Source organism: Phyllobates terribilis, unplaced genomic scaffold, assembly GCF_046119375.1.
Source record: "Phyllobates terribilis strain yellow unplaced genomic scaffold, ASM4611937v1 Scaffold_7__3_contigs__length_470593459, whole genome shotgun sequence".
Lineage (NCBI taxonomy): Eukaryota > Metazoa > Chordata > Amphibia > Anura > Dendrobatidae > Phyllobates > Phyllobates terribilis.
Genome location: NW_027362767.1, coordinates 240356211 through 240368870, shown reverse-complemented (window position 1 = coordinate 240368870; position 12660 = coordinate 240356211).

Below are 12660 nucleotides of genomic sequence, written 5' to 3'. Positions count from 1 at the left end.
CACTACAGCACGCGACAATGGTGGCCATCTTCACCACAGTTTGAAATACACAGTTTTTATTAAAGGCGCACAGTACCCGGTGGCAACGGGCACAATACTCCGCCGTTGCAGCGGGCACGCAATCCTGTTTGTGATGCCAGGAAAGAGAGCTGTATCGCCCAGGGGATGGGGGTTACTCGGAGCCCGGGCCTTATTGCTGGGGATGTCGCGGTAGTCGGCTCCCGGGCCCGTACTCTGGGCCTCTCTTTTAAAAAAGGGGTTTAATGAATTTATCAAAGTTCGTGACGCCACCTGTGGTATCTGGTGAGACTCAGTCCGCTGAGGCCGGTGATAGGGCAGCTCGGTGGTATAGCTCCCCACAGGTGAAGCTAGGCCTCAGGGCAGCATATGTAGAGGTGTATGCAGGATGAGGAGACCCAGCCGGGCCTACGGAAAGACAGGCAAACACACACAGTTCTCTTCAGTACCTTTTACTGGTGGAAATTCAGGCACATCCCGGAGTACTGTAGGGTGAAGGGTGCATTGCCGGATTCTCCCCCAGGGAGTGGGGATAGGGCCTCCTGTTTCTTGTCTTTGTGTGGTAAGTTTCTGACCTGCCTGGAGCTAGGCCTAACTTTGTCTCTGTCCTGCACTGGCTAACGTTGTGGTAGGGCCTTCTCTTGGAGTGCACGCTCCCAGCTTGTGGGGCCTATGTGTCTCCTGGCTCTTTTACGTATCAGCACTTTAGTGATCCTGGGACCTGTAGTTCTCCAGGGATTCCGGTTGTACTTTACTGGGTCATAGAGATCCCGGTAACCTGGGACCCGGTGTCCGGTATACGTTTCGGGGTGAGCTGGTTAAGCTCCTCTGCCCCCACTGCTACTAACTCTTGACTCGCCTTCGGCCACGCTCGGGCCCTCACTAAGCTACTCATTAACGGCAGCTTGCCGTGCTTCACCGCTCTTAACGGCGTCGGCACGCCTTGGGCTCCCTAACCTGAGCCACTTGAGTCTGGACTGGTCCTCAGGATTGCTGGAGGCCTAGCTTACCTCACACAGCAACCTGAGTTTTGCTCTGCACACTCCACTCTTCTCCTTCTGCACTCCAGTCTCAACTGCACTGGATTCCAGACTCGACTGACTAACTAGCTAGCTCCACCTCCCCTATTTATATCCCTAACGGGCTCCCTCTGGTGGTCTGAGGTGGGAGGTGAAGGTGTGTGTATGCTGAGGGCCTCTGGTGGAGGAATCCTTTAATGCACCCTCCTAGGATCTGTGGTACCAAACGCAGCTGGGCGCCACATATACAGTTCATGGTTTATTCTTTTTCTTGTCCTTCTCCTACGCCATATCAACCGAGTAATCATGCAGCCCTCGCTCCTAATTTTTAGAGGGTCATCATGTGGCCCTCGCTCATAATTTTTAGAGGGTGAACAGGCGGCCCTTGTTCATAATTTTTAGAGGGTGTTCATGCGACCCTCACTCTTGATTTTTCCAGGGTGTATATGATCCCCTCCTTCATAATTTTTACAGGATGTGTATGAGGTCTACCTCTACAATTCTTTTATATACAGTGGGGAACATAAGTATTTGATATGCTGCTGATTTTCCAAGTTTTCCCACCTACAAAGAATGGAGAGATCTGTAATTTTTATCATAGGTACACTTCATCTGTGAGACAGAATCTAAGAATAAAAAACAGAAAATCACATTGTATGATTTTTATATAATTAATTTGTATTTTATTGCATGAAATAAGTATTTGATACAATAGAAAAACAGAACTTAATATATGTTACAGAAACCTTTGTTTGCAATTACAGAGATCAGACGTTTCCTGTAGTTCTTGACCAGGTTTGCACACACTGCAGCAAGGATTTTGGCCCACTCCTCCATTCAGATCTTCTCCAGATCTTTCAGGTTTCGGGGCTGTCGCTGGGTAAAATTGAGTTTCAGCTTCCTCCAAAGATTTTCTATTGGGTTAGGAGACTGGCTAGGCCACTCCAGGACCTTGAAATGCTTCTTACAGAGCCACTCCTTAGTTGCCCTGGCTGTGTGTTTCAGGTCATTGTCGTGCTAGAAGACCCATCTTCAAAGCTCTTACTGAGGGAAAGAGGTTGTTAGCCAAAATCTCGCGATACATGACCCCATCCATCCTCCCTTCAATACAGTTCCGTCGTCCTATCCCCTTTGCAGAAAAGCACCCCCAAGTATGATGTTTCCCCCACCATGCTTCACGGTTGGGACAGTCTTCTTGGGGTTGTATTCATTCTTCTTCCTCCAAGCACAGCGAGTGGAGTTGATACCAAAAAGTTCTATTTTGGTCTCATTTGACCACATGACCTTCTCTCATGCTTCCTCTGGATAATCCAAATTGTCATTGGCAAACTTTAAATGGGCCTGGACATGTGCTGGCGTGATTAGGGGGACCTTGTGTGCCCTGCAGAATTTTAATCCATGATTGCGTAGTGTGTTACTAACGATAATATTTGAGACTGTGAACCAAGCTCTCTTCAGGTCATTGACGAGGTCCTCCTGTGTAGTTCAGGGCTGATTTCTGACCTTTATCAGAATCATAAGTACTCCACAAGACGAGAACTTGCATGGGGCCCCAGACCAAGGAAGATTGACAATCATCTTGTGTTTCTTCCATTTTCTAATAATTGTGCCAACAGTTGTTGTCTTCTCACCAAGCTGCTTGCCTATTGTCCTGTAGCCCATCCCAGCCTTGTGCAGGTCTACAATATTGTCCCTGGTGTCCTTAGACAGCTTTTTGGTCTTGGCCATGATGGAGGGGTTGGAGTGATTGATTGAGTGTGTGGACAGGTGTCTTTTATACAGGTAATGAGTTCAAACAGGTGCAATTAAAAGAGGTAATGAGTGCAGAGTAGGAGGACTTCTTAAAGAGAACTAACATGTCTGTGAGAGGCAGAATTCTTGCTGATTGATAAGTGATAAAATACTTATTTCATGCAATAAAATGCAATTTAATTATTTAAAAATTATACAATGTGATTTTCCGGTTTGTAGTTTTAGATTCTGTCTCTCACAGTCAGGGCTTTCACCAGGAATTTCAAGGCCCTATACTGGCAAAATTGTTGAGCCCCCTTGAGACTCCACCCAGGCTCCACCCCAGCTCCGCTTCCATGAGAACCTTCCACAGTCCCACCACCCACTCCTGGAAAAACTCCACTTCTGCACCACGTCCTCCTCACCAATCATACATTAACAGTTCTCATCGAACACCATATCATATATATAGCCAGCAGCTTTTGTTTTGGTCAAAAGATTTTTTAATGACAAGGTAGACTCTTCTGGCGGGGCCCTACTCTACTCTAAGCTATTAAACATTTCTTAAAATATGTAATACTCTTTTTAGGTATATTTTTATTTTTTTTTCTTGAAGGGAATGTGTCACATACATTTTATAAAATGACCAATATTAACACATACAAGGGACCAATACCGTCACACCATGACCAGACCACATATTACCACCACATAGTGACTGAATAATGGCACATACAAGGAGCAAATATCGCCACATCATGACCAGACCACATATTGCCACCACATAGTGACCAAATAACACCACATACAAGGGAGAAATACCGCCACACCATGACCAGATCACACATTACTACCACATAGAGACAGAATAATACCACATACAAGGGACAAATACTGCCACACCCTCACCAGATCACATATTACCACCACGTAGTGACAGAATAATACCACATACAAACACAATATTAAGTGCCATTGTACACAGGAGCTCTGTATATAGTGTCAGCGTATAGGTAATACAGTGATCACCAGTGACATTATACACAGAAGCTCTGTATATAGTGTCAGTGTATAGGTAATACAGTGAACACCAGTGACATTATACACAGGAGCTCTGTATATAGTGTATAGTGTTCAGGTAATACAGTGAGCACCAATGACATTATACACAAGAGCTCTATATATATTGTACAGGTAATACAGTGAACACCAGTGACATTATACACAGGAGCTCTGTATATAGTGTATAGTGTTCAGGTAATACAGTGATCACCAGTGACATTATACACAGGAGCTCTGTATATAGTGTATAGTGTACAGATAATACAGTGATCACCGGTGACATTATACACAGGAGCTCTGTATATAGTGTCAGTGTACAGGTAATACAGTGATCACCGGTGACATTATACACAGGAGCTCTGTATATAGTGCCAGTGTACAGGTAATACAGTGATCACCAGTGACATTATACACAGGAGTTCTGTATATATTGTCAGTGTACAGGTAATACAGTGATCACCAGTGATACTATACACAGGAGCTCTGTATATAGTGTCAGTGTACAGGTAATACAGGGATCACCAGTGACGTTATACACAGGAGCTCTGTATATAGTGTCAGTGTGCAGGTAATACAGTGATCACCAGTGACATTATACATAGGAGCTCTGTATATAGTGTACAGGTAATACAGTGATCATCAGTGACATTATACACAGGAGCTTTGTATATAATGTGTAGGTAATACTGTGATCACCAGTGATATTATACACGGGAGCTCTGTATATAGTGTCAGTGTACAGGTAATACAGTGATCATCGATGACATTATACACAAGAGCTCTGTGTATAGTGTCAGTGTACAGGTAATACAATGATCACCAGTGACATTATACACAGGAGCTCTGTGTATAGTGTCAGTGTACAGGTAATACAGTGAACACCAGTGACATTATACACAGGAGCTCTATATATCGTGTATAGTGTTCAGGTAATACAGTGAACACCAGTGATATTGTACACCGGAGCTATGTCATAGTATATAGTGTAAGTGTATAGGTAATACACTGACTCATCAGTGACGTCTCTATTTGAAGATATTCATCTTTGCTTTTCTTCATCCAGCGCAGTCCGCCATCACTTCTTCCAGCCAGGACTCATCTCTGCAGAAAATAACACACAGATATCTAGAGCACCGCTTCCAGAGCACATTCCCCACTTTTTCCCCTTCTTCTGCACAGCTGAATACAGACGTGAACCCACCATTAATATATAATTAGTTATTATGCAACCCACCATTCCAAATATAAATTGTAATCCACCACTGCACCCCCACTAACTATAAATAGACACTTTTCCCACCTAATAAATATATAAATTAATTAGAATCTGTACTCTTTCCCAAATTCAATACCAGTCACACTCCTGCATCCTCAAACCCCAATCTGTACCTTCCGCTCCCCCGATTCATTATATTTACATGCCCCCCTCCACCCCAATTCACTATGTCATGTCCTCACTCTCTCCCACCCCACCCTCTATTCATTATCAACTGCTCTCCCCCACAATTAATACATTATTTACACTCCCCATCCTCAATTTATCATTATTTGCTGCCCCACTCCCAATTCATCATTTGTTGTCCCTCACCCTCAATTCATCATCATTTACTGCACCCATCCACCAGTCTCAATACATCATCATTTACTCCCCACACCCTCAAAATTCATCATTATTTGCTCTCCCGCAACCCCCCCAAGTCATCATTTGCTCTCACCACCCCCCACCTGCAATTGAAATGATGTCTCCCGTCCCTCCCTCACTTCATCATTTGCAGTCTCTCTCCTCCCTCAATCCATCAATTGCAGTTCCCCCTCCTCACTATTAAAAAGGATAATAATAATAATTGCATTCCTCCTCCCCACCTCACTTCATCATTTGCAGTCCCCCCTCGTCCCCTCACTTCATCATTTGCAGTCCCTCTCCCCCTCCTCTCTTCATCATTTGCAGTCCTCCTCCCTCTCTCACTTCATCATTTTAGTCCTCCTCCCCCTCTCACTTCATCATTTGTAGTCTTCCTCCCCCTCTCACTTCATCATTTGCAGTCCCCCCTCGTCCTCTCACTTCATCATTTGCAGTCCTCCTCCCCCTCTCATTCATCATTTGCAGTCCTCCTCCCCCTCTCACTTCATCATTTACTGTCCTCCTCCCCCTCTCACTTCATCATTTGCAGTCCTCCTTCCCCTCTCACTTCATCATTTGCAGTCCTCCTCCCTCTCTCACTTCATCATTTCTAGTCCTCCTCCCCCTCTCACTTCATCATTTGCTGTCCCCCCTCCTCCTCTCACTTCATCATTTGTAGTCCTCCTCCCCCTCTCACTTCATCATTTGCAGTCCCCCCTCCCCCTCTCACTTCATCATTTGCAGTCCTCCTCCCCCTCTCACTTCATCATTTGCTGTCCCCCCTCTCACTTCATCATTTGCAGTCCCCCTCCCCCTCTCACTTCATCATTTGTAGTCCTCCTCCCCCTCTCACTTCATCATTGGCAGTCCCCCCTTGTCCACTCACTTCATCATTTGCAGTCTTCCTCCCCCTCTCACTTCATCATTTGCAGTCCTCCTCCCCCTCTCACTTCATCATTTGCAGTCCTCCTCCCCCTCTCACTTCATCATTTTAGTCCTCCTCCCCCTCTCACTTCATCATTTGCTGTCCCCCCTCCCCCTCTCACTTCATCTTTTGTAGTCCTCCTCCCCCTCTCACTTCATCATTTGCAGTCCTCCTTCCCCTCTCACTTCATCATTTGCAGTCCTCCTCCCTCTCTCACTTCATCATTTGTAGTCGTCCTCCCTCTCTCACTTCATCATTTGTAGTCCTCCTCCCCCTCTCACTTCATCATTTGCTGTCCCCCCTCTCACTTCATCATTTGTAGTCCTCCTCCCCCTCTCACTTCATCATTTGCAGTCCTCCTCCCTCTCTCACTTCATCATTTGTAGTCCTCCTCCCCCTCTCACTTCATCATTTGCTGTCCCCCCTCTCACTTCATCATTTGTAGTCCTCCTCCCCCTCTCACTTCATCATTTGTAGTCCTCCTCCCCCTCACTTCATCATTTGCAGTCCTCCTCCCCCTCTCACTTCATCATTTGCAGTCCCCCCTCCCCCTCTCACTTCATCATTTGCAGTCCCCCCTCGTCCTCTCACTTCATCATTTGCATTCCCCTCCCCCTCTCACTTCATCATTTGCAGTCCCCCCTCCCCCTCTCACTTCATCATTTGCAGTCCTCCTCCCCCTCACTTCATCATTTGCAGTCCCCCCTCCCCCTCTCACTTCATCATTTGCAGTCCCCCCTCGTCCTCTCACTTCATCATTTGCAGTCCCCCTCCCCCTCTCACTTCATCATTTGCAGTCCCCCTCCCCCTCTCACTTCATCATTTGCAGTCCCCCCTCGTCCTCTCACTTCATCATTTGCAGTCCTCCTCCCCCTCTCACTTCATCATTTGCTGTCCCCCCTCTCACTTCATCATTTGCTGTCCCCCCTCCCCCTCTCACTTCATCATTTGCAGTCCCCCTCCCCCTCTCACTTCATCATTTGCAGTCCCCCCTCCCCCTCTCACTTCATCATTTGCAGTCCTCCTCCCCCTCTCACTTCATCATTTGCTGTCCCCCCTCTCACTTCATCATTTGCTGTCCCCCCTCCCCCTCTCACTTCATCATTTGCAGTCCTCCTCCCCCTCTCACTTCATCATTTGCAGTCCTCCTCCCTCTCCCACTTCATCTTTTGTAGTCCTCCTCCCCCTCTCACTTCATCATTTGCTGTCCCCCCACCCCCTCTCACTTCATCATTTGCAGTCCCCCCTCCCCCTCTCACTTCATCATTTGTAGTCTTCCTCCCCCTCTCACTTCATCATTTGCAGTCCCCCCTCGTCCACTCACTTCATCATTTGCAGTCCTCCTCCCCCTCTCACTTCATCATTTGCAGTCCTCCTCCCCCTCTCACTTCATCATTTGCAGTCCTCCTCCCTCTCCCACTTCATCATTTGTAGTCCTCCTCCCCCTCTCATTTCATCATTTGCTTTCCCCCCTCCCCCTCTCACTTCATCTTTTGAAGTCCTCCTCCCCCTCTCACTTCATCATTTGTAGTCTTCCTCCCCCTCTCACTTCATCTTTTGTAGTCCTCCTCCCCCTCTCACTTCATCATTTGCAGTCCCCCTGACGCGCCCCTGGGCCTGTGTCGCGCTGCGTTGCGCACGCGGGAGCTTACCCGGAGCCGGATCTGTTTAGGGTTGTAGTCTCGTGGCGGTGACCCGGTCCGTGCCCAGGGAGTCAAACTGGACGGCAGTCTGTTAGCGGTAGAAAATGGTTGATGACTACGCCACCCGTTGAATGCAGCCAGGGGGCTGCTGCTGCAGGGCAGACCGCTGAGGCCGGTGGAAGGATGGTGCAGCGTGATAGTATAACCCCCAACGGGAGGGGTATGGCCTCAGGGCAGCCGACGTGGATGATGGGGGTAGCAGGAACCACTCAGAGACGGTATGGTAGCGTTCAGGGTCTTTACTGGTAACAACGATAGACCCTCCCGGAGTACTTGCTAGCGAACGGGGCCTGGTCAGTCCTTGAGCAGATGGGATCTCCCCTGGCCAGGCGTAGTTGTAGGCCTCCCAAGCTGACTGTACTCTTCTGGCTACCTTGCTAGAAGCTGATGTAAGTAGCCCACGTCCCTGAGTGTACCGTGTGGTGCTCACCCGTATGGCCGGTGACTCGGGGCCTTCTAATGGCTTCCGCTCCACGATGGCAGTGCTGGTCCCACGCGTGTGACCGGGCCTTCGGGCTTCTGGGCCAGGGGACCTGAAATCCCCTGCCTGGCGGATTCTGCTGCTGGGTAGAAGTTAGTTCCCACAGCCTCGGACTCCGGGTCCGGTAAAGAATCTTCTTAGTCAGGGCGAGCTCTTTAGCTGCCAGCCCCTGACTCCTTGTGACTCTGCTGCTTCCTATGCTGCTCTTGTCTCTACTCTTCCTGGACTCCCTAACCCTGCCTCAGCCCCGGGTTTATACAGGGGAAGTTCTTCCCCTCCCAAGGCTGGGCAGGAGGTGTGGCATGCACAGGATCCCTGACCAAAGGACCTCCCACCTGCTCTCAGACGTAATATCTCTATCACTGTGACAACCAGACCCCTGGGGTGTCACACTCCCCCCTAGTGAAATTTAGTACTCCGGGACTAAACACTTTTTAGAAAAATATAACAAGGTATATCAAAGAACAATAAAATACAATAAGGAAACACAATAAGATGGTCACGGATGTCCGCAACCGGGTGCAGTCTTTGAAGAAAAGCAAAGGTGTCCATTTCACCAACACAGGGAGACGTAACCAGGTAGGGGTCTGTCCTACCCCGAGTCCTTAACAGTCTCTAGTCCATCCTGGGTTACGCTCCAACTATATACAAAGGATTCCCGGTAAATCCACCGAAGACTCCTAAAAACAACTAGAAACACAAAATTACACACAAGCAACAATAAACAGGTAAACATTGTAAAACAACTTAAACATTTAGATCCTCCAACGTGCGGGTAACTGGCCTCTAGTGGCCCTAGTGGACCTACGGAGCTGACTGTCTGGCCCTGAACTACAGGGTGTAGGAGCTGTCAAGGGTAAACTGGGCAGCTGTCTACCGGCTCTTTGTCTCACTAGGGGTACGGCAGGCTCACTATAAGCAGAGGGTGGATTCTCCTGTTCCGCTTGGGTGGAGTCTTCTGCCTCCTGGACCGGCTGCTCTTCCAGCTCTACCCGTTGCTCCGTAGGTTCTTGGGATGATGGTTGGAGGAAGGTGAGTACGGGTACCACAACTGCACCATTGACTTGAGTCCAAGACCGAGGGAAGTCCCCGAGCACGGTACTAACCATATCTTCCCTTTCTTCCACGGGTCGATGGTCTTCCTGTTCCTCCTCAGGGTTCCTCAGTTGTTCGGGGCACTTCTTCAGGTGGTCCCGGGATACAATGGCTGTGGTTTCCCCTCCGTCTTTACTGATGGTACAGACCTTCGGGTTCTCGTGGCTTGAGGGCAGTACGGTGTACGGGTCCTTCTCCCACTGGTCGTCCAACTTGTGGAGCCGTCTCTTCCTCTTCAAGACCTGCTCTCCGGGTACCAGGGGAACAGCGGGAGCATACTGGTTGTAAGTCTTCTCTTGTCTTTCCCTAGCCTGACAGAGACTTCGCTCCACGCTCTCCTGTACTTTCCGGTACTGCTGCTGCCTCTCTGTGTCCCAGTCTGTTTCTGGTGAAGTGTCCTCGGGCGTCAGGACTCCCATTTCCAGGTCAACAGGTAACTTACCAGGTCTTGCCCTCATTAGGTAAGCCGGGGTACAGTTGGTGGAACCTACCGGGATGTGGTTGTATAGGTCCACCAGATCGGGCAACTTCTCAGGCCACAGACTGCGTTCTTCCAGGGGCAACGTTTTTAGAAGATCCATTACCACCTGGTTCATTTTCTCACAAAGTCCATTAGTTTGCGGATGGTAGGGTGTCGTCCTTATCTTCCGGCAGCCATACAGATTGCAGAATTCCTGGAAGACCTCCGCTTCAAAGGCAGGTCCCTGGTCCGTCAGCACTTGGTCCGGGTACCCGTGTGGACGGCAAAAGTGCTGCTGGAAGGCTCTAGCTGCTGTTCGAGCCGTTAAGTCCTTGACGGGGACGACAACCAGAAACCGGGAGTAATGATCCACGATGGTTAACGCGTAGACGTAGCCACTTCTGCTGGGGGTCAGTTTTACATGATCCAAGGCTACCAGTTCCAACGGTTGCCGGGTGACGATGGACTGCAGGGGAGTCTTCTGGCTGGCCCGGTCCTTCCTTCTCAGATTGCACGGGCCACAGTCTCTGCACCACTTCTCGATGGTTCCCCTCATGCCTACCCAGTGGAACCGCTCGCGCAGCAGGAACTCCAGCTTTTTCCACCCGAAGTGTCCAGCTCCGTCGTGGTATGCCTCCATCACCATGGCTGCGTCTCTTCGTGGCACCACTACTTGCCAGAGTAGTTCATGCGTCCTGGAGTTAACCATTCTGCGGCACAACTTCCCCTTGTAAAGGAACAGTCGACTCTTCTCTGCCCATAGTTGTTTGGCTTCCTCTGGAGCGTCTGATTCCAGGCTAGCCTCCGGGCGAGTCAGCATCTCCTTCACCAGTCGGACGGCAGGGTCGCTGTCTTGCGTTTCCGCCCAGTTGTAGTGAGGTAAGGGGTTCAACGTAGCAGCCTGCTTACTCCTTACCCGGTGGGAATACTGGATAGTCCCATGACGGTGGAACGCAGGGAGTTCAACTTCTTCCAGTCCCTCCGGATCTTCTCCTCCGTCCGGCAGGTTGGGCATCCTGGACAGGGCGTCCGCGTTGGTATTGGAGCGCCCTGCCCGGTATTTAATTGTGAACTCGTAGTTGGACAGACGGGCCATCCACCTCTGCTCCAGGGCACCGAGTCTTGCCGTGTCCAGGTGTGTCAGCGGGTTGTTATCCGTGTATACGGTGAACCGGGAAGAAGCGAGGTAATGCTTAAAGCGCTCGGTGACTGCCCATACCACGGCCAGGAACTCTAGCTTAAATGAGCTATAATTCTCGGGATTCCTTTCGGTGGGTCGCAGTTTTCGGCTGGCATAGGCGATTACTCGCTCTTTCCCCTGCTGAATCTGGGACAGTACGGCTCCTAGCCCGACGTTACTGGCGTCGGTGTAGAGGATGAAGGGCTGGCTATAGTCCGGATACGCCAAGATTTCATCCCCCGTGAGGGCCATCTTCAGCTGGCGGAAGGACTCTTCCTCTAGCTCTTCCCATTTGAAGGGCGGCTTCTGGTTCTTGGCCTTCCGGGACTGGCCTATCAGGAGGTCCTGCATAGGCGCCGCCTTTTTGGTGAAACCGGGAATAAACCTTCGGTAGTAGCCTACCAACCCTAGGAACTGCCGCACTTCTTTTACGCTGGAAGGGCTTGGCCATCCTTTGATTGCGGTGATCTTATCGGGGTCGGGAGCCACTCCGTCAGCGCTCACCACGTGTCCCAGGTATTGCACCTTTGGTTTCAGGAGGTGACACTTGGAGGGTTTCACCTTTAGGCCGTAACTCGCCAGAGCTTCGAACACCTCCGCCAGGTGTTTCAGGTGGTCCTCATAAGTTTTGGAGTATACGATGACATCGTCCAGGTACAACAGGACCGTCTCGAAGTTTCTGTGGCCCAGACAGCACTCCATTAATCGTTGGAAGGTTCCTGGGGCGTTGCAGAGTCCGAACGGCATGCAGGTGAACTCGCTAAGTCCCATCGGGGTGGTGAATGCGGTCTTCTCCCGGTCCGCCTCTGCTACAGGAACCTGCCAGTACCCGCTAGTGAGATCCAAGGTAGAGAAGAAGTTAGCAGATCTTAAAGCAGCCAATGACTCCTCTATCCTTGGTAAGGGGTACGCATCCTTGTGTGTGATACGGTTGATTTTCCGGTAATCTACACACATCCTCAGGGTGTTGTCTTTCTTTTTGACTAAAACTAGTGGGGCTGCCCAGGGGCTACAGCTATCCCGGATTACCCCAGCCTCCTTCATGTCTCTAAGCATCCCCTTGGCGTGTTGGTAATGTGCAGGGGGTACGGGTCGATACCTCTCTTTTATGGGAGGATGATCTCCCGTGGGGATGCGGTGTTCTACCCCCTTGACTCGCCCGAAGTCTAACGGGTGTTTACTAAACACTCTCTCATACTCTTGAGCCACCCGATAGACTCCTTGTTTCTGGTGTGAGGGAGTGGAGTCAGTACCCAGATGTAGTTGCTGACACCAGTCCTCCATGTCTTTCTTAGAGCCGTTACCTTCCTCCGGGTGAGATGGAGGCAAGGGTTCCACAGATTGTATAGAATTTTGATTAGTGGT